This window comes from Desmodus rotundus, chromosome 2 (genome assembly GCF_022682495.2).
Source record: "Desmodus rotundus isolate HL8 chromosome 2, HLdesRot8A.1, whole genome shotgun sequence".
In the NCBI taxonomy this organism is placed as follows: Eukaryota; Metazoa; Chordata; class Mammalia; order Chiroptera; family Phyllostomidae; genus Desmodus; species Desmodus rotundus.
Genome location: NC_071388.1, coordinates 174,910,124 through 174,933,562, shown reverse-complemented (window position 1 = coordinate 174,933,562; position 23,439 = coordinate 174,910,124). Strand labels below are relative to the sequence as shown.

Sequence of the window (23,439 nt, the reverse complement as noted above, 5' to 3'; positions counted from 1 at the left end):
CCTTCGTGTGCTTGAAAAGAAACCCCCCAAATCTATGTTTTTCCTAACAGATAAATCAAGATTTATAACTTTTAAGTGTTTTGATATCAACTGAGTTTTCAAAATAATCCAATAATACATGCACACTTATTTTTAATATGTGCTTATATAAACACATAGCTAATGAGTATTTTAATAGAATACAGACCGACCTGAAAACAGGACATTATGAAGTAAAAAGTCAAGTGAAATAAACATCTGCAATGCATGTATGACCTTTCTTTCTAAATTAAAGTTAACTATTAAAGAATATCACTAAGAAGAGACTATAGGTCTTATATTCTTCTAAGAAACCACTTGATAGATTCAGACAATAGTACAAGAAGGTGCTTCTACTACTCAGAAATTTGCAAAGAATTGTGGTTGTCATGGGGATACTTAAGTTACAGAAAGAAATAAATCAGGATATGGTGAATAAAATTAATTTTTCTTGAAGTTCAGTTGATGCAAGGTTTAAAGCCTATTTATTATATGAATGTGTAGCCACCCATGATATTTTAAAAAACGAACACCAAATTTGCAATGTATGTAAATTAGGCAAATCTCATCAATTGAAGTCCTCAGCAAATGCAATAAAGTTTAGTTACTCACTGATGACTTTAATTTTCTCATATGGTTTTGCATAAATAAATACATAAATATGTTTATAAAAATAGAAGGCTGTTTTTTGCTTTTGCACACTTTAATAAAAACACAAAATATCAAAGAGAATGTAATAGTCCACATACACTAGATATTATCTGATGTGTAAAAAATTGCTATAATGCTGAGCTGTAGACCACACCTTCAGGGTGGAATTTGAACAGCTATCAAATGCCCAGGTCTATTGCTAACTTTAAGTTAGAGAAACAACAGGTCTGGATTACATTAGAGAACTAAATCAGGCAAATAAGTGAACAATATAGGTGTTTAAAAAAAGTAAAGGAGTAACAGGTGTTGGTAAGGTCTGTGGTGAAATAAAGAGTTCATGCCTTGTCTAAATGGACAAATTAGGTCCTTGAATAGTTGTTCTGTGTGAATTCATAGCAATACATGCTAGATCTTATTTTTCACAAGAAGGTGAAGATCTAGGTGTTTATACAAAACCTCCTAATTTTTAAGTGTAGGTGAGTGATTTAAACATTGAACGCATCTAGTGGGCCACCAGAGAACTGTCAGTAACTAGTTTTTTACTTTCTTAGGGCTTTCATATAGACTTGTCCTTAATAAGTAGGCTAAAATCTGATCGATAAGGAATTTGTTGGTTGGAGTCTTTTTGCATTTTCTTAGGCACAAGTTTATGAATATGAAGTACCCCACTAGGTTTTATCAATGTTGGCTTCTAATAAATAAAAATTCCTTCAGTCTATAGATATGTCTGTTCTTCAGAAGCCCACTAGATCCCAAGTATATATCTAATAAATGCTATTAGTTCTTGTATTCCAGACCATGGATTATTTTTACAGTTAACGAGTGTTATGGTTCATAACAGAAGTTTAAATAGGCTCCAGAGAATTTATTAATTGCTTTCTCATCCTTTGTCAACCTTCAGACAGAATTTCTGCCTGAATAACAGCAAGGATCCTCTATCTCTGCGATACAAATTAAGGTACACTCACTCACTCCTTCATAGCTTTAGAGTAAGAAAAATAAGGGTGGTATCTTCAATGTTGTAAAATATATATGATCTTCAAACCACAAGGCATTTGGTCCACAGAGAAGTAATACATTCACCAGAGTTATCTCCATATCCCAGATTAAGTTCATCATTTCTAAGAGAATTCATGTTTTCAATCTGCAGGTAACAAACACGTGATAACTAACACTTGTATAATGCTTAAAATTTACAAACTACAATACATTCTCATATTAGCTCCTAGATATAATATTTGGGTCCTAGATATTATGCAAATGCACATGAAACTCTTCGTTTCCTCCTTTGACTCACCAAAGAGGGCCTTTGAAAAGTATCTTTTTTTTACTTTTTTTATTGTTTTTCAAGTAGAGTTGTATCCATTTTCCCCCCACCACACTGCCCCCCACCCCAGTCATCCCCACCTCCCACCTTCGACCCACCTCTCCTTGGCTTTGTCCATGTGTTCTCCATAGACATTCCTCAAAACTCTTCCCCCTCTTCTCCCCATTACCTCCTCCCTCTTCCCCTCTGGTTACAGTCAGTTTGTTCTTAATTTCAATGTCTCTGGTTATATTTTGCTTGCTTGTTTGTTTTGTTGGTTAGGTTCCACTCATAGGTGAGATCATAGGGCATTTGTCTTTGACAGCCTGGCTTATTTCACTTAGCTTAATGCTCTCCAGTTCCATCCATGCTGTCACAAAGGGTAGGAGGTCCTTCTTTCTTTCTACTGTGTAGAATTCCATTGTGTAAATGTACCATAGTTTTTTGATCCATTCATTTACCGATGGGCACTTAGGCTGTTTCCAGCACTTGGCTATTGTAAATTGTGCTGCTATGAACATTAGGGTACTTGGGTTCTTTTGGATTGGTGTTTCAGGGTTCTTAGGGTATAATCCAAGCAGTGGAATTTTTGAGTCAAAAGGCAGTTCTATTTTAGTTTTAGTTTTAGTTTTAGTTTTAGTTTTCTGAGGAAATTCCTTACTGTTTTCCACAGTCAAAAGTATCTTAATGGATTCCTTCCTTATGTTTCCTGGGATAACTCTATTGCCTGAAAGTTACAGCTTTTTCTGGTTTATATTTATCACAGTGTAAAAACACATGCTTGATTTTATAGCATTTATTTCATTTACATTTGCTCATATAAATCTATGAGAACTAAGATGTTTTATGTAAAGGACCTCATTAGTGTTCTGGAGATTCGAGGATAGTTGGTGAATACAAATATCTTTATTTGAGTCTAGTATGCCACTTTTCTCCCCAAGTGCACCTATTATATCCAACGTATCTGCTCATGCCAATTAACTAAAACAAAATTACAATCTTGGTAATTCCATACTTCAACAGGTGCCATAGATTCATCCTGAGTCTGGAATCAGGGTGCAGCTTTCAAGGCCCTGCCTGAGCCTATTTTTCATTGTTTCCTCTTTATCGTCATGCTTTATTCAAACAACTTTCTGTTAAGCTTTTTTCTCCAGCTGCCATCTTTGCTACAATTTCCCATCATCATGAAATAATTTTACTACCTCTTTCCTTCACCAATTATATCTTATAAAAATTGTACTCATCTTTGGGGCCCAGTTCAGTGAAGTATTTGTAAACCACTTCCTCTTTTCCCTTCTAGAGCACTGTGCATTCTTAAATCACATCTGTAAGTCTCATAGCCTTAAAATTAATGAAGTACACACCTCAGCTCTATCACAAGATTGCAGGTGTGTTTAAGATAAAGTCTTTATCCCATTTACTTTTCTATACCCCCTCCCAAAGAATGTTGCCTTCCACATAATAAATGTTCAAAAAATGTTAATTAAATTGGCTTGGTAGAAAGGACCAGAACCATTAAGATCTACCTGACTCAGAAATCCCCTCTACACCTCCCCTACTGTCCATCCTCTACATGTGAAATCTCATTACTTCATAACATTTTTGTTGTTGGAAAATTTAAATTATTATAAAGTTCTTTCTGATTTTGAGCTAAAATATTTTCCATCTTGCTCTCGGCCTTTCCTGTTAAATTTAAATATTAACATTTTCCCTCTTCCACATGGCAACCTCTAAAATATTAATATAGTGCTCACCCTAGTCATTCTCTTCTCCTATTATACCTCACCCATCCCTCAGCCCTGTATTCTGTTTTCCTAATATGACACCATACTGGTCAGGCTCTTTTTAAATGTTGCCCATTTTATCAGTTTGCTTCTCTTACTGGGGAATCCAAACTGACTGGGCAAAATGCTCTGTGAGTGATCTGATCTGACCAGTCCAGATGCAATGGAAACATCCTCCTCAGTGGGAGCATCACACTCCTGCAGTACAGGCTACAACTTCAGCAGCCAAATCCGGCACTTGGCTTGCAGCGAGCTTCAGCGAAACACAACTGGGTGGTGAGTGACTGCTGTCTGCCAGGCCCCTCAGGCCCTTTCACGTATGTTGTCTCAGTAAACGTGCAATTGGTTCAAGCTCCCAAGTCATTGTCACGTGAATTGTTGTCAAGAAAAGATCTATTTCCAACCTAGATACTAATAGCGTAATTACTATTCCAACAAAAATCTAAGATTTTTTCACTCATCCCAGTTAAATTTCATTATGATGACATTGTCTCATCCATTACCTCAGTTAAATTTCACTATGTTGGGTTGGCCTCATCCTTTCAGCCTGTCGAGATCAATTTATATCTTGTTTCTGGTGGCAAAGAGAGTTGTTTTCCCAGCTTTCAGTCAACCACATATGATAAGGCCCCATTTAATTTTCAGCCAAGACACTGATAAAGAAACTGTTGAACTCAATGGAGCAGAACCAAGGAGAGAAGGTACCTGTCTAGAGTTCATTCTTCTGATTCATAATTAAAAGTCCCTAAAGCAGGGCTCTTCTGTAGCTTCAAATTCGCCAAAATGTTCTGTCGTTTATTATATGTTCTTTGTCATGGCTACAAGAGCAGCATGAAATTTCATTTAGTGTCCTGGATTATGGTAGAAATCCCACAAAATATGAGATTGACTTGATGTGTCTTAGTCTGAGTGTACTCTTGTTGTCATTTGTTTATTTATTTTGAGGTTTATTGGTTTTCCTCTTACTAGAGGTTCCAAACTAATACTTTGACAATACTTCATGAAATTTTGCAAAGTTAATAATTGTCTGACAACTCTGTGGATTCTGTACTTTTATCCATTTTTGAAAATCGGGTCATTTACTCATGTTTAATCTTGCAAGATTTCCTCTATTCACTATCATTTCCTAGTGATTACCCAGAATGATTTGTTTCACAACCTTTCAAATGCAATTTATCTGTGTCTGAACTTGAGCGTTCATTTAAAGAGGCTAAATGCTTTCATAATCTTTGCTTTTATTTTGTGCTTCAATTACCTCGTTATGATGCTGTCTTTCCTAATGTGAAGATAATTCTCCCAGTGGAGAGAAGTGGAAGCAAACCATCATTTTATCACATTGAACAGTATATCATTTTCCCCACGCAGTGATTGTATGCATCATTAAAAAAATTCTTTTTGCTCTTCTATCATATTTATATTATATCACACATATTTTATGCACATTTAAAAGAAAACTTTGTAGTGACCATATATATGAGTAGGTAAGAAATATCAGATATTTCAGCTTCTTGGTCCTATTCTTAAAGATCATTGCTTCTCTTGTATTTATATTTGTCTATATGTTCTTCTCATCATACTTTGCACATTTCATTTAAATAGGAACTCATCAGAAGAGAGCCCTAAGCAACCACACTGGTTTCCTTGGATACCATTCTCATCAGTATCATCTGTGATTGTATTATCAGATTTTCAATTTTTACTCTCCACCTTCTTTAAATTTTCTGGCCATGAAACCCCCAGGGGGAATATGATAGCTGTTGCTTCTTAAATTGTTTTTTGATATAATTTCTTAAAAACTTGGGTATGCTTTAGTAGCCTTTTCTCGACTGCTAAGATGTCATGGATGCTCTCTCTGAAGGTTTCCATTATTTCTGTCTGATTCGAGGATAAATTCTTCTTTGCTGGTAAAAATGAAGTCAGGAGTAGAAACTCCCTTATTGTTTTGTTTTCGACCTGAAGAATGCTGTTTTAGCAAGACAGCATAACTTTCAGATGCTCTTATTAGACGAAAGGGCTTTCTAGTAAGTATCTAGGTGTTTGAATTTCCTATAAGTTGCCTCTTTTAACACCAGTGTGATTTGTGTAATACAACATCCATGTCATAATTGCTTATCAGAAATGTGAATTCTGAACCTCAGCCAGACCTACAGTATCGGAAACTCTGGAGGCGGGTCTCAGCAATCTGTGCTTCAGTAAGCCCTTGAGGTAATTATCCTGACACTGAAGTTTGAAAACAGCTATCGTGAAGCATCTCCCGTATCTTCTGGCTGGAAAGCAATGCAGACTATTATCCCTTAGCCACTTAGGTTGGCTCAGATATTGCCTATTAACGTTAGAGATTTGTAAGCAAATGTACATCCTCTTACCAGATAGTAGAATGTTCCTTTGTTTACTCTTTTTTCTATCTCCCTTTCTTTCTTCCTTCTTTCTCCCCTTCCTTTTCCCTCTCTCCTTCTCAACTCCCTCCCTTCCTTTCTTTCATTCTTTTTTATTATTTAGTCACATTTTTATGAGCAGCTAGGGAGATACAAAGGTGTTTTCAAATGTGTTCAAAGAAGTGAGGCAATGCACATCTAGAAAGCAAAGCATAAGGTTCACTGGATCACAGAAGCCAAAAGAAAAGGGCTTTAGGAGATCAAGAGTAAGATTTCTTCCACCTGGAAGGGGGCATTGGTGGGTAGCAAATCAGGAAAGGGGATAGAGATTAAAATAGAAGACTTTCTTCTTGATTGTTATTAATACTCAGTAGGGACTTGGTCTCTTTTCCTCTTCTCCCACCTTTGGGCTTAATTTACCAGTAGCTCCCAGGATTTGCAACGTGCTTTTTCTATACTTGCTTGCATTTTTTGTTTTAATGTCTTGTACAGAACCTGGTCCTTTTTGTGTTTTAGGAATTTTTTCCTGCACTTTTTTTGAAGGATTCTTAACCTTTTGATCTTGGTGTTGATGGTTTTAAGTCTTTTTCCTTTTGGGTTTGATTTTTGGGAATTTTTTGTCTGGAATACCTCCTACAGATTTCCTTACTGGGGCTTTTTCTTCAGCATTCTCATCATCAAAATCATCGTTGTCATCATTATCATCTTCATCATCATATTCATCAGCAGCAAGTTTTGCTTTCTTCTGTGGGACCTTGCTTCCAGGGACAGAATGCTTTCCAGATATACTTAAAGAGTTTCACATCCTTCTCCTCCTCATCTTCTGACTCTGCATCTTCCCCCACAGCTACTAAGTGCTGTCCACTAATATCCATGGGCCCTGAACCCCGTTTAACTCTAGGATCACAGGTGGTGTTAGTTCAAAGCCCCAAGTGTGAAACCATTGGCTGTACAGGTATCTTCAAAGTTGCCATGTTACTTTAATTGGACTTCCTTCGTAATTCATTGCCTCTGCTTCAACAATGTGCAATTAATTCTTTGTACCACCCTTAAACTGACTGTTCTTAAAAATAACTGGTGCTCATTTTCATCTTTTCCATCCTAAGGTAATAATCTTTGTTGCCCTTTAGTTCACAACTGAAAAGAGAGTTCTGGGGCCTGATGGGCTCATGTGCACGGCCCTTGAATCTTCCACGGGGTGGTGGCGTGCACTTAGGTGGGAGAGAAGGCAGCTGGAGATACACACACTACTACTGTTCCACAGAACAGACGTGCAGGATGGAATCACACCAGGGAAAATGGACTCGTCTCTTTTGACCAAGGAGTCTCCTATAGCACATACAGTTGTATCCTAATAAATATTCTGATACCTGTAAGATAATTAAATTTCTAATGTTAAATCTCCAGTGTTTTCAAAAGTATGTTACCCATCAGGCTCAGTGTAGTCTGACTCATTTGGGATGGTCCCTTCCTGAGATCTATTGCTCTTGCTTGGACCATTACAGTGCTTTTATGTCCGCTCTCTCCTCTCCAGAGTCCCTTCACTCTGCTCTCTTCATCTATGATGAATCAGTCTAAAACAGTTCTCATTATGTCATTTCCTCCTTGGAAATTCTTTGTTGATTTTGAACTCCTCAAGCTGGCAGCTGAGATACTCAATGATACCACTTAAGCTACCCTTTTCAGAATTTCATTTTATGACACCTTCTTTATGGCTCATGCTGTATTTCAATGGGGCTAAGCATTGTTGCTGAGACAGTCTTGGCCCCAGGCCTTTGTTCATGATCTGCCTTCCTCTTGATATGCCATTTACTTGCATTTCCTATTATAATCCTTACTTCACAGCTCTGGGTTACCCCACCCTTATGAATTCCTTTATATGTAACTTGCTTATGTGCCATATCTTCTTCTCTCTCTGGTGCACATGAAGAGAACATAGAATGTTGTATTTATGTTCCTAATTACATACAACTTTGTAAATATATGGTTGGGAACTTACCATATACCTCTATTAAGAACGGACTTCTGATGCATGCTTTGTCCTTAACAATACTGTGGAATTGAAGTAAATAACACACTACAACAATTCACAATTTCTTTTATGCATTTTTCTTTCTTTATCCCTCTTTTAAAATTTTCTCAAATTAAATAGTTAATTACAGAATGTCTAAACAAGAAATGCAGACTTTAGCTTCCAAATTATTCAAACTTAGTGATTCAGTACAACAATGTATTACCTTTTGATGACTCTTGAATATAATTTTTAATATGTTTGAAGTTAATTTATTACCTTTGAATGATTTATCTGTAAATGGAAACAGGTGGAAAATATTAATTAAAAAAACTTGGTGTTAAAAACTAAAAGAAATATGTGTATGTGTGTATGCGTGTGAGAGAAAAATGTGGTGGGGAGAGAAGGGAGAAAGGGAGGGAGAGAAAGAGAAAAAAAGAAAGAGCTCATGAAGAATGAGTTGGCCATGGAGGCCTTCGGTCTTTCTTTTTCCTCTGGTCAGTAATACCACTATTGCGCACTCGATTTAAGTGGAGATGTAACCTGCTGAATATAAGAAAATTATTTTATCCCACACTTATATATAGGTGGTAGTCACATTATAAAACTTATAAATTATTAAAAATTATTTTTAAAACACAGCATACATTTGGACACTATTGTAGATTTGAGAGGTTTTATGAATAAAAAACAGGAGATAAGAAAGTCAACTTCATGAAAGTAGGTGAAAAGGTTTAGCAATTAACTTTAGAATGAAGTATTTTTCCTTTCTTACTGTGATCAACTCATATTTAAATCTTTAAATGGAAAATTACTTGTATTTAACCTTTTATGATTCAGAGAGCCATTTAATTGTAATTATAGCTAATCCAATTAAAGACGGATTATAATAACTACTGACTTAATAGGTCATGAAACACTGAGTTTAATTAGTAGATTCCTATTTATTTTGAAAAAATTTTAAAAATGCTCTTCTCAAAATATGTGAAAACTCTTTAAAAAATTAAACTCAAAATTGTGGAGGTGGCATTGTTTTAAAATTAAAAAAACAACAAAAAAATCCAAGAAAGAGTGGTATTGCATGAAATTTGGAGAAAAATTTGAGTTCAAAGTTTTATATTTATTGAATTTAAATTATTTTATACCCTCAATCTTAAAAGAAAATATAGTTTTAATGTTTATTTTTTCTCTTTTCCTGGACAAAATAAAATTGCTAATATATACACTGAAGTACTAATAAAAGGGGGTAATAATAATGGTATTAATGGCCCTGGCTGGTGTGGCTCAGTGGATTGAGTGCCGGCCTGTGAACCAAAGGGTTGTCAGTTCAATTCCCAGCTGGCATGAATGCCTGGGTTGCAGGCAGGTCCCTAGTAGGGGGCACGTGAAAGGGGGACCGCATATTGATGTTTCTCTCCCTATATTTCTCCCTCCCTTCCCCTCTGTCTAAAAATAAATAAATAAAATATTTTAAAAAATAGTATTAATGGATGATTTTACCTTTAAGATTATACATTGCAATGTAATACAATCTAAGTCACCTATAAATATTTTGTATCTGTTACATATTTAGAGAAAACCATGCAGTTTCCAAGTGACGTATGTTAACATCAGATGTAATATTTTAATGTTAGTGTAGTTTTTTTAAGAGCTGTGAAAACAAATGTAAATAAAGGAGATCTTTCTCTTAAAAATGAATGACTATGGGTATGGTAAATAATTCCACAACTAAAATCAAAGGCCTACTTTATTTTGTGCATAATATAGATTGTGCAGTCTTTCCAGCTGTACCTATAAGCATATTAAAAATTTCTACATTCCCACAAATGACTACATTAAGGTCAAGTCCTCAGGCTGAGCAATTCTGGAGCAATATAGGTAAATTTATTTTTTAAGATATTTATTTTTATTTATTTATTTTTTAGAGAGAGGGGAAGGGAGGAAGAAAGAGAGGGAGAGAAATGTGGACATGCAAGAGAAACATCTATTGGTTGCCTCTCCCACACCCCCAACCGAGCACCAGGCCTACAACCCAGGCATGTGCCGTGACCAGGAATTGAGCCAATGAACTTTCAGTCTGCGGGATGATGCCCAACCCACTGAACTACACCAGTCAGGGCTTTAGGCAAATTTTTAATTATAAATATCACATTTCCTTAAGTCTGTGCTATAACATTTTCATATTTTAACAATTTTGAAGTCATGATGCTTCTTAAAACTGAAATGTAAGAACAGATGTGAGGTCTTCAAAGTCTTGCATGGGGGATTTTTCAAAGTGACAAGAGCTAAAATATTAAAATATTTTCTTCTAAAAGTGTCCTTTTTTCTTGAATAACCCAAGAACCACCTATTGCATGGCCAAAAGGATACTACTATTATCTTAAGATAATATTATTTCTTTCCATATTTTTTAATATGCTGGTAAAAAGTGTCAGAATATTTCATTTTCTTCTCTTACAAATTCTCCACTGGATTATATTTCCAAAATGACTAGAGGTACCCTAATGAGAGAATTGGTATTAAAAAAAAGGAATAAAAAACCCCCAAAACAACAAACAATCGACCTAGAATATACTTATTAGGGAACTATCAAGGTGTCAATTCTAAGGCCTGCGTGAGGATCCCAGGACTCCTCATGGTTTATTCAGCCTTGGCCCATAGGTACATAGCAATATAAACTGGCACCAGAGCTAAAATACCTAATTTAGGAGCCCCAGGCCAGAACAGGTTAAGATTACTCTGTGCTCAATACACACATATGGAGCATCCAGGAATGTCCCAGAGGAAATCTGTGGCTATTGAAACATATATTATGGCAATACATATCAGATGCAGATTCACAAATCACCCCGAATGCATCATCTGATACACACTGGAGAGTTCCGCTACCTCCGGGGAAAAGCCGAAATGTGCTGCTGCGGCCTTGGAATGGAAATGCATTTTCTGTGAGCAACAATCTCCTATGACAAAATTGCTTTCTCCTTTAGCATCTGGAAGCTGCTGAGCAACCCATAATCAAGGTTTTCTTAATGTTTTAAATAGGCCTATTATCAGAGTCTCATCTTTCTGAAAGCTTCAGACTTCATTACACTATTAGAAAAAAAATTAGCGTGTTATACCTGATAAGCTTCTGGCATATTCAAAATCTTGTAGCCTTACTAATGCTGACTACCCAGCACTTTCTGTCTTATTAAAAATAAGTTGCATGGAATTAAAATATATGCTGTTTGTCTACTTTTTCCCTGAGATAAGGTGGCAATAGTTAACTTGTTTGGAAGTTAATTTTCTATCTGCAAATTCAAGTATTCATTTTTGGCATATACTTTCTCTTATCAGAATATTATCTGATTGGACAAGAATTTATAAAGAAAAAACAATTTGGGCATGTTTACAGTAGTAGGTGATACTAAAAGCAAGTTTGAAAATTAAAGTGATTTATTAGAATATTTTTAGTAATCTAAATTAAAACTAAGAATATTATATTATGCTAATGCTGAGTTGCTACTTCATATGTCAGTTCTTAAGTATTTCTTAAATTGAGTGGTTTAGAAAAATGAAAAATATATGTCTAGACATTGAATAAAAATAGTATTTTTAGCTTTTTGAAAATAGGCTTATATAAATTGGCAAATTAAAGAAATCATTTGTGACAGATGGTTTATTGGGACCTTAATTAATGTGAAAGGCGAAACTTATTTAAAAGACTGAAAGTTGCAATGATCTGAAAATTGGTTGCAGTGCCAAATCAGGGTTGGAAATGCAAACCATGTCACTATTCCACACTGTAGAATTGTGTAACTTTGCACTAAGAAATACTACAAAACAGCCCAGACCTATGTATCTCAAGACTTTAAATCAGTGGGTTGCCATAGAGTATGTACACATGGCATCGTTGTTAAAATTAAGATTAGAAGGATGCAAAAGTGTAAGTTCTGTTGGGTCTTTTTTTGTAGTTTTAAGATTTTTGTTAAGTTCAGGCTCACTATTAGGAAGAATAACACATAAATATAAAAAGATTGTTACTAAAAATGCCCCAAATACCTCGAATTGGTATATTTAGGACATAAATTTAAAAGATTTGACTTTTTGATTAATGTAAAACTAATTAAAATTACAAAATTTTAGTGTTGCTCCATTTTTGACTTCAGACAGAGTCAACTCTGCTCTTATCTTGCCTTAGCACAGTGTTTCAACATTTGCCCCAAATAATCATTCCATGCTAGCCAGTCATTAGCTTCTCCAAAATAAATACAGGGACTTCTAATCTAGTTTAAACAGACAAAAAATTGCATTGTTGTCTTCCCAAATGTTCCCCAAATAAATATTTTTATATTTTGGATGTAGGAAAGAAAGGGGTAGGAGAGAAGGCAGAGGGGCAGCGCTTATAGACAGACGGGAAAATATTCTAACAATATTGAGAATTCACACAGATAATAGCTGTGAATTAGGTAGCTTGTGATATTTAATGAACCCTCTATAATGTACTGTACTGTTAGTCAATATGTTGCTTTCTGTAAGCATTTACAAAATTATACCTTGATGAATAACAAGGTCTGGTAAATTCTTCTCTGTAGTTGCTGTTAGGGAATCATTTGCAAATGCTCCAATGCCATCCAGGTGCCATCAGTGCACCTGATTCTCCCAAGATGGAGGGAGGAGCTGTCAGAAGCCTGGTGGAGGGAAGTCATGTGGAGCTGATAACCTCATTCATGGGCTTAGCATTCCAGCTGTCAGAGTAAGAATGCTTCACTATACAACATGTAACTAAATACAGTGGTGCTAAGTTCTTTAGCAAAACAACAAAATTCAAAGACCCCAAACAAGAATTATCCCTAAATTCGTACAAATAAATAAATAGGTACAATAGGAAAATGAATGAATGAGTTGCCTAACGTGGGAAGAGGGGGCATTCTTTTAAAGCAGCCAAAGCAGGAGGTAAAAGGACAGGTTTTGGAGTCTAACCAAGCTGGGTTTCACAGCTGTGGAGAAGTTATGGAGCCTCTCTCAACCTGTTTCCTACCGCAAAAGTGAGGAGAAGGCACCAAGGTCCTGAGTATAAAATACCAAGTCATTTAGTGACTATGAGTTATTTTCTCTTCATACTACTAGCGACTGTGTCTTTTCCTTTATCTCAAGAATAATTAGTGTGGCATTATCTAGAGTACATCGAGCTGTGCCCTGAAACCCGGAATATGCAGCCATACCTTCAGTCTGGGCCTGGCAGTTGTAGTCACCACCTTTTCTTGTTCTCATACAAATTCTGGTGCTTTTTTTCCTGAAATATATCAGACAGTATTTTCACACCAATAAGTGAATGTGTTTGAGATACCTGAATAATTTACAGGACTTTGTTACCCAATCTGTCATATAGACTTAGCAAATGTATTCACAATTGGGAACATTTCCATAGAAAAGGAATGGTAAGTTATTCAGATTCGACTTTTTTCCCATCACCTAATTAATTAGCACAACACATTAAGGACTTATTTTATGTATAAAGTAATATTCAACTAGGTGTAATGAATAAACATAAAAATGTTTCAGAAAATGTTTACAAATAACCTTACCTTTCTTTATTTGGAGGGAGGGAGAATATTGCTTCTTTTTCAAATATCTGAATATTGGACTGAATTTTTCCATTTCTGTCTGGATTTTAGTAGATATGCCCATGTTTATTGGTATTTTTTAAAACAAAATTGTAATTTAACTAACTTTCTCTAAAATATTTCACCTTTTCTCTGAACTTAAATGAAATTGTTATCATACTTTAAATTTAAGGGCGTCCTTGGAGACTTTAAAAATTAATCCTTTAAGGTGTCTATTAAAAACTTGATACAATATAAAATAGATTGCAAGAACATTTATGTTTCTATAATAATTGTTTTAAAAATTATGAAGTATATTTTTCTATTACAGCTGTGGAGGATATATTTTTTAATTCATAGATGGATTTTCCTTGTTATATATTAGCTTGAGAATGTGTTTTACTTAGTTGCCTATCTCCTCTCTACCACTTATGTCTGACTTCTAGTTTAAAATAATGTTCAGTTAGACTGAAAAAAAGGAGGGAAACTTTTCAAACCTTTAAGACATACTGATTTACAAATGTTTATCCTTCCAAATGAGAAAACTTAAAAAAAGTAGTTCTGTGCTATGCAATTTCATTCAAGTGGTGGTGTTTGTGATAAGGAGGGATAATGGTTCCTTCATCATATGCTTTCCCAGTTAATTAACGTCCCTTTTATGAGAAGTTTAGTTGCAACAGCTTTTCAGAGGATGTATGTCCAATATCCTAGCCAATGAGAAGAGTTAATTCTTGACATATAAGTAATAAATATTAATAAAATATTAATAAAAATAAAAACAGTGCTATTTGGAAGAAGCAAAACAGGTCCAGAGTGATTAATATGTAGTTTTCCAAATGGATGTGTTTGTTGGACTATGAGGACAGATAATGAGGAAGAAGGAGGCGCCCATGGCTCATAACAAAGTTTGACATACTGAAAGAATATATCTGTGTTTCTTCTTAGTTCTAGGATCAATATGACCCTTCTGTCCTTACATGTTTAAATTCCGCTTGCCAGGTGTCAGCCAAGAAACCCATTTTCTAACTGATTATCTGTGTCATCTGAAAATTTGTATGTGTTCAGCCTGCTTCTCTGTGGTTGGCTGAATAAATCTGAAATACTTGCTGATCTTACCCATCCAACAGATCCTGACAGTTTCACAGCTGTGTAGGGATCCAGAAATTATTCTCAAAAGTCTTAATTTGACCCAGAGAAGGGGCAAAGCATCTAGATCCACAGAAGAAAGTGTGACATCCATCACTTCAGCCCGCCCTTTGTCAGGTGACCCGCAGTGCCCCATCAGAAGGTCTCCGATAGGGAAAAGCTTGACTGCATTCTTGGGTTAAGGAAAGGTGATGCAGTTTATAACTACTGAGACAGGGGAGATGAGAAAAAGATGGATAAATCAGTTCCAGTGAAGCCATAAAAAGGAAAGAGTGTGGTGCTCGTCCCTGTGGTGATGTACCCCACACCCCTCCAATTTGCAGGCTAGACATTCATTTTCATAATGATTGCATCCATGCATGTTTATCTTAAAGTGGTAGAAGTCAGGTGATTACATTCAAATGCTGCTGGTGAGATTTATAGCCCAGCGGCAATGCAGGCTCAGAGTGCTTCAGCGAGGAAAGGGTGAAAGGTGCATTGAGAGGAGCGGCTGATCTGGTTTTGGCAGGCAGAGCACCGCTGAAGTAACAATTTGCAGTAGTTTTACACCCCTGTCAGTGCCAGTTGGCAAACTAATGGAGATGATGGAATAAAAGAACAAAATGTCACAACAGAGAGGAATGACTTGAAAATTCAAACATTTTCTTATTTCTTATCATCCTTCTGAATCAAAATTAAATCAGTCTACAAATGAACCAACTCAGTATGGAATAAAAGGCAGCTATCTGCACAATTTGTTTCCAAGTAGGAAAATCGATTAACATTCTTTTGACCATTAGCTTGTTCAAAACATCATCATGTTTTGTAATAACTCAGAGAACTAGTTTATAAACAGGAATATTGATTTTAAGAGAATAAGTTTTAGTTGAGAATAGCAATTGATACAGACGTCGAAACCTTACATTAAGGGTTCCCTTGTAGTGGTGTAGTAGAAAATCAGTACCAAGGTAGCAAGGTCAATTTTAAACTATTATTTTCTGATAGCAGGTATAAAACATCTCCCAGCTGTTCTCCATATACTGATCGTGTGTAATATTTGTCTGTCATTACAGGCTACACTGGAAAACCCAATTCTGTGAACACGTGATAAGTCATGTTTTTAACCTTCAGAGATTTAATAAGTGTTGTTGATATCCCATGATTCACTCAATTTTAATTTTTTAAACCCTGAGAAACTACCTCAATTTTTGACTCTAGAAAAACACTGTAAGTTTATCAAAACAAATAAGAAAAAATCAAATTAACACATCACATCAGAAGTTCAGCACAAGATAAATAAATGTCAAATTTAGATGCTGCCAGATGTCACAAATATGCCTTAGTAAATACACTAAAGAACAAATCTTCGGAGGAGCTACAAGACACCAGCCATAGCACATCAAGAATGAGCTACAAGTAACTTGCTAAAGGTTGAAACATAATTTTATAGTGCAGCCATGTGGTGGCTTACTCATTTTTCTCCCATTCGGTACAAAAGAGAAGTTGTTTCAACATTCATGTGGAATAATAGATGAATAGCTTTATCTGATACATGGCTGCTACAAAGCTCAGAGTCCAATTCGTGTGCCTCGTTACTGCATGTGCATCTTAAAATAATATACAGTACATTGCTTAATTTCATCTCTGGATTCCAGTCTGATTCGTACATCCTCATTTTACAATTTTGCCATTCTGCTATGTTTTTCCTGTATTTACAAATGATTAAATCACGTTGAATAAGACAAGTGTAAAGTTTTATCAACCTATTGCTATCTGATGGTATTCTTTTAAAAGGCATAGAAATTATAGTTTCATTTCTATGCAATGTTTATATCCACACTCATTCTGTGAAGGTTATCGGAACTAGTCTTTGGACCAAGCAGCTGCGTGCAGTTAATTTCATAAATACAGCTGATTCCATTGCCTATTGAGCGCTACTGAAGCTGTACATTGCAGCACTAGCAACTGGATTTAAAAAGACCATAAAAATCACAGTCTTTGGTAGGCTTAAACCACTCAAAAAGGAGAAATGCCTACCCCATTCTTAAGAAAATACACAGAGCTTACCATCTGACTTTTTTTTCTAGAACCTTAAAATAAAGCTCCTACATTGGCAGAGTCTAAATTCCTCTGACATCAGTTTTTGCAGAGTGGAGGTTAGCTATTATACGCCAAATATTTCTCTTGTATATTTCCTGTTGGAATGAGTCCTGTCACTAAGTCCTTTTTTTAGCACTAAGGAAAGCAAATTCTGTTTCTACTTTTTCACTGGAGAGTACAGGGGTGTGCATGGAGTGGGGCCAGGTTTTATTATGGCTGCCTGGTGCATATTTTGCAGAGAAGAGAGCTGTTGCCACTTCCCTCTCCTTACCCAGCATTTCCACACAATTTGCATATTTACCTGTTGAATGTTTTAAATAATTTTATCATTATCACTGCTGACTGTAGGCTCTCAGCATTTCTCTCCTGAACAAGTTCCTCTCAACAGCTGTCCCCTATCCCCATTCTTTCTTATATGGAGTCCATACTCCTCGTAGCTACAGCTTTATCTTTGAAATTACAAAATTGGATCGTCTTACTTCTCTGCTTAAAATGACAATAGCATTGAGTTGACTTCCAGAAGAGGGAAGAGGGCTAAAACGCTTAGAGCTGGGGAGCATGCTGCTGTTCACCTGTGGTCTGCCACCCAGCAGCAGCACCACCTATCTGGTCAGAGATGCAGAACGGAGGCCCCACCAGCTCAACCAGAAAGAAGTTGCACTTTGTCCAACAGATTGTCCAGGTGATCTGTTTGCACATCAAAGCTTGTGAAGCCCTGGTTCCAAAGGCCACCTCATTCTATCCTTGATCTCCAGCCCTCCTTCCCCTGTTCCTTCCACCTTTGTTTTCACTGGCTCTCATTTTCTGGACACAGGATGAGCTTTCCATGCCTCCAGCCCTGTATATACAAAGTGATCTCTTTGTCCAGAATTTTCTTTCCTGAGACCTCGACGTAAGAAACTAGCACAGGTGCTTTATGATCAAGAACAAGTATCTTCTTATCTGGTGTTTCTTTTCAAATTATGGCATTTGATAAAACATAATTAGTTGTTTTTATCATCTTTGTTCCTATAGCACATTCATATATATATTTTTAGAACTTACTATATTATGTTGGAATTACCTGTTGACTAGATTTTTCCTCCACTAGACTGTGGTTAGTTCTCTGATACCTAGTAGAATTCAAATAACATGTAGGATCTTGAGAAATTGTTCCTCAAGTCGCCATGAGTGAATGAATGGACACTACAAGACCTCTCCACATCTTTCAAGGCAAATGAAAAACAATAAATGTTACTGTGGGACAATTTAAACAATTGTCTTTGGTGTCCCTTAGAATTGGGATCCAGTCAAGTTAACCAGGGTCAACTTGATCCCTCAGCACTGTGAGTTAGGGCAAGTTGGCTTTAGAAATTAGCTTTTACTACAGAGTTAATAGCATTGCTTAATAAATTCAGCTGAAAATGATAAGATAAACAGTGTCTATATATGAAATTTACACTTCTGTAATTTTGAGAACAACTGATGTTTGGATCATACGTAATGTCAAGCTGCTTTAGAACTCCTGGTAAAGTCAAAGCAAGAAAGAAGATCTGGATTCTCACACGGATCTGCAAAAGATACATTTTTCTGATCTCAAACTACAGCCCCACAGCATTGTTCAGGCCTCGATGCAAGTGCAAAGGAAATTTGCATATTTCAAAATTCATTCGCTGTGCATTTGAAGAGCTTCCACCTGACCTTCAGTTGGAAGTCATTAATCTAAAATTTAAAGACAAGCTAAACATAAATATCAAAATGATTAAGGAGAATTATAAATTACTTTTCAGCAATAAATATACTCAATTAAAACTTTGTGCTCATGCATTTATATCAGTATTTGGCATTACCTACCTTGATGAAAAGACATATTCAATAAAGTAACATACAAAACCATATTGTAGCAGAACATTTGCAATTAATTTTGATGATAGAAAACATTAACTCTGGGCCTCAATTAGGCAAATATTATCCCCTCCCAAAAAAGACATTGTTTTACTAATAGATCTGTATTATACAAAACTGTATTCAATTTTTATTATGTTTTCAATTTCATCAAGAAAATAATTGTAGAAATGTAGATACTGTCTTGTTATATAAGTACCTACACATCATCTTTGATTTTGCCTCTTGGCCCAAGATGCTAAAATATTTAGTCTGGCACCGTACAGAAAGCATTTGCTCACCTCTGCTCTAGGAGCAGACACGGAGATTAAACATTGAGAAAACTGGTAGCATATTTTATAAGTCTGGGCATACAGTGTAGACACTTTCACCAGTTTAGAAGGTAGATTGTCACAGAGTGTGTTCACATATTTCCTAAATAATCCTGGCAAAATACATAAAATAAAAATTTGTATGTTTTTAAAGATATATTTGAATTATTTTCTGAGAATTTTCATCAAGATTAAGGATTATGAAAACCGTAGGTGAAGCAAAAAATGGAAATAAACAAAGAATTACATCTGAACAAGTCAGGTCTAGACCAGATTTACTTTGTAAACATTTTAAATCTGCTGTATAAAGAAACCTACTCTTCAGGGAATTTATCTCTTTTAAGCAGTAAATTGTCAGAAGTTTTTAAAAGCCGAGAAGAGCCCTCACATTTAGGCGCGCTGAATAAGCTCTCAGTTCCGGAAACTGGGGACACAGTTAAAATCAGCAAGTGTCTCTTCCCTGTTCACCATGCGCGTTCAGAGGCATTTCTGAACACATGTTGAGGGCTTTTCAGAATTGGAGGAAGAGGAAAGGAGTTTTGTTTTACTTTGACTTGCATATATCTCTTAAAGACAAAGCAGTTTTCTGTGTTTAAACTTCAATTCTCTTAGAGCTATTCTAGTGGAGTAGTTATGTCTTTCCCAAAGTTGTCACTACAAAGTGGTGGCCTGCTAGAAACACAGTCATCAAAGAATGTGTTCTAAAGCTGGCAGTCACTCCAGGACGTCATTTGAAGAGGAGAGAAGGCATCCTTTGGCACATACATCTGTTATGACAAGATCTCTATTCTAAAATTCTTGGTACAAAACCTTCCATTTTGATGAGAACATCTTTGAGTTTACAAAGTTGAGGCTGAAAATGTTCAGAATTTTTAAGGTGTCAATCATAAAAGAATAAAAACAAACTATTCTTAAGTATATTAGTTTTATTCCAATTCTGTAATTTGACAATAGAAATCAAGAAACTTACATTTACTTAAACACTTTAAACTTATTATGTTTCCCTTTTTAATATTTTGTTTGTATCTCTGGCTTTCTTTAAATTAATTGCCATATCCCTCCATTTCAAGAATTTTCATTTCTGCTTAGTAGTTAACCTATTACCAGGAATTTTAATTTTCTTTTTGCAAGTTTATGAAAGTATCTACCAATTTGATATGAAATAATTTTAAGTTTACTTACCATTATAGGTCTCAGAAATAAATTCTAAACAACTCTAGAAATAAGATATTATCATTCTGAACAACTATTGAGGCATAGACATTTGATCTCTTGCTTAAAAGGGTTACAAGTTTTTATCAGCAATTGTGAGTAACAGGCTACACTGAGATTTAGCATATTGAAGAAACTCGCTCAACTGAGAATTAATTCCTTCATTTCTTGCGTCATGGTACTAACAGTAGACTTAATTTATATTAAGAGATTTCTAAGAGATCAGTCTCACAGATTCAGGCCAGGTCCCAGGTAGTAACTTTTTTGGATATAATTAGTCACATTTTTAATAAAGTCATGTAGCTATTTTGTCAGTCTGTGCAGATTGTTAATATCAACAACCAAAAGTATAAAGTTGTTTTCTTTATGGTTATACGCAATGACTAACATCAACATATAATATTCTATCAGTAAAATGTAGTAACTGAGCTATACAAGGTGCAATGAAAGTTGGTTTCTAGTTCTTATGGATAATAACACAATAATTAATAAATAGTAATAATAAACCCTGTGTTTTGCATACTCACAACTGTAAGCCTATTTTTGTCCCACCCTGTGTATTCATTGAATTGATTGATTTACCCTCATTTTGCTTACTGAACAGCATTCAGAATCCCATGAGGCAAGTCCTGCAATTTACTATATTAAATATGTTTATTAAATTAGCTTATGTATATCATTACATTTTTAATTGTTATTTTATTTACTCCAAATATATTTTTAAGATTCAAGATTAAATATGATACTGATAAAGTACAATTATCTTCTACAAAAATAGGTAGTGGTACATGAATTAAATTTTCACATAACAATATAAGTCTTTTGAATTAGGACTATATGTATGTTCTCCACATTCTAAGCTGTTTGTTTGGTATTTGTTTTGGAGTTTCTGGGTCTTTTTAATGAAGAATATACCAAACTTAGTATTGGTTAAGGTCTACACACACACACACACACACACACACACACACACTTTTCATGCTTGATTCAATATTGTTTTCAAGGAGAAAAGTAATTCTAAGTAGAAGCCCTATATCACTTTCGGTTGTAGAGAGATTAAGAGCCAAGCTTTGAAGTTGCTTGGACAGATCAAAGTTCAAATCCCTGCTCTACTACTTGTCAGTGATGTGCCCTTCTCCAAACTTCAATCGCTGTAGTGTAAAATGGAGATGAAATGGAGACAATAATTACTCGTACCTCATTAGGAGGTTGTAGAACACTAAAGTGAAGTGCCTGGAGTATATACTAACTACCTACTCAGCAACTCTTAGCTACTATTAATGTCACCCGCATTTGAGCAAATGCTTATAGTAAAATCAGTATTTTAGAGCTGGTATTATGTTTATAAGTTTATTATATTTTCAGAGATTAAATGTTTAGTTTTTATTTTTCTTTTTTAAATCATTTTTATTTTTAATTACAGTTGACATACATTATTATAGTAGTTTTAGGTATACACCCAAGTGACTAGATGTTATATAACTTACTAAGTGATCATCCAGGTAAATCTTGTTCCCATCTGACACCATACACAGCTGCTAGAATGTTGACTATAGTCCCTATGCTGCATTTTACATCTCCATGACTGTTCTGTAACAACCAGTTTGTACTTCTTAATCTCTTCACTTTTTTCACTTATCCCTCAACCCCGCTTCCATCTGGCAACTTTCAAAATGTCCTCTATCTATGAGTCTCTTTCTGTTCTGCTTATCCATTTATTTTATTGTTAGATTAAATTATTGATAGGCATTTATTTATTAAATTTTATTGTTCATATTTTTGCTCTTTTTCTTCCTCTTCTTAAAGACCCTTTGACATTTCATATAATACTGGTTTGGTGGTGATGAACTTTTTTAGCCTTTTCTTTTCTGGGCAGCCCTTTTTCTGTCCTTCCAGTCTAAATGATAGTTTTTGTTATAGGTCTGTGCTCTTTATCACTTTGAATATTTCTTGCTAGTCCTTTCTGTCCTGCAAAGTTTCTGTTGGGTTCATCTTGTTTGGAATTCTCTGTGCTTCCTGGACTTGCAAGTCTATTTCCTTCACCAAATTAGAAGTTTTCTTTCATTATTTTTTTAAAAAGACTTCCAATTTCTTGTTCTTTCTCTTCTCCTGGCACCCGCAGGATGCAAATGTTGGTATGCTTAAGGTTGTTCCAGAGGCTGCTTATACTATCCTTATTTTGGGGATTCTTTTTACTTTTTGCTGTTCTGATTGTTTTCTTCTTCCTTCACTTCCAAATCTTTAACTTCATCACCTGCTTCATCTACTCCACTGTTGATTCCCTGTATTGTATTCTTCATCAAAGCCAGTACTATCATTTCTGACTTGCCCTTTTTTATGCTGTTGAGGTTCTCACTAAGTTCATTGAGCATCCTTATAACCAGTGTTTTAAACTCTGCATCTAGTGGATTGCATTCCTCCATTTTGTTGAGTAGTTTTTCTGGAGTTTTGTTCGATTCTTTCATTTTGGACATGTCTTGCTTGTCTCCTCATTTTGGCACGTTCTCTGTGTTTGTTTCCATGTGTTATGTAGAGCCACTATGTCTCCAAGGCTTGGTGGAGTGGCCTAGTGTAGTAGGTGTTTTGTAGGGTCCAGTGGCACAGCCTCCACAATCACCCCTAGCTGGGCACTCCAGGTGCACCTTGGTGTGGACTATATACTCCCTCCTCTTGTAATTGAGCCTTGATTGCTATTGGATGTCAATGGGAGGGATTTATCCCCAGGCCAATCAGCTGTAAGGAATGGATGTGACCACTGACCACCAGCCTAAAACCACCATGGACAATCAGCTGGGTAAGGGCCCACCCCAAAGAGCTGGACTTACTTCAGTAGGGCTCTGATGCCCAATGAGTCTACCCCTTGAGTGTGACTTGTGAAGGTGGTTGGGTGGTGATGCTTTTGTTTTCTGTTGCTGTCCACCAGGTGAACTAGCTCTGGGGCCTCCCAAGAGCTGTGAGACAAGGTCAGCTGCTGCTTCTGTTCTGTCCAGGGCCACCTGGAAAGAGCTACAAAGTGATCTGCAGATGGCTGCTACTTGTGCTGGGCTTGGAGGTGCCCAGGAGAGGCTGACCTGTGA

General features: G+C 35.7%; 1 protein-coding gene and 1 pseudogene across 2 annotated transcripts in view; one reads left to right on the top strand and one right to left on the bottom strand.

Moving 5' to 3' along the window:
• Positions 1-23,439, top strand: part of TMEFF2 (transmembrane protein with EGF like and two follistatin like domains 2) — a 235,524-nt gene that overhangs the window by 51,514 nt on the left and 160,571 nt on the right. The window lies entirely within an intron of this gene.
• On the bottom strand, positions 1,709-22,836 carry LOC112307849 (nucleophosmin-like; annotated as a pseudogene).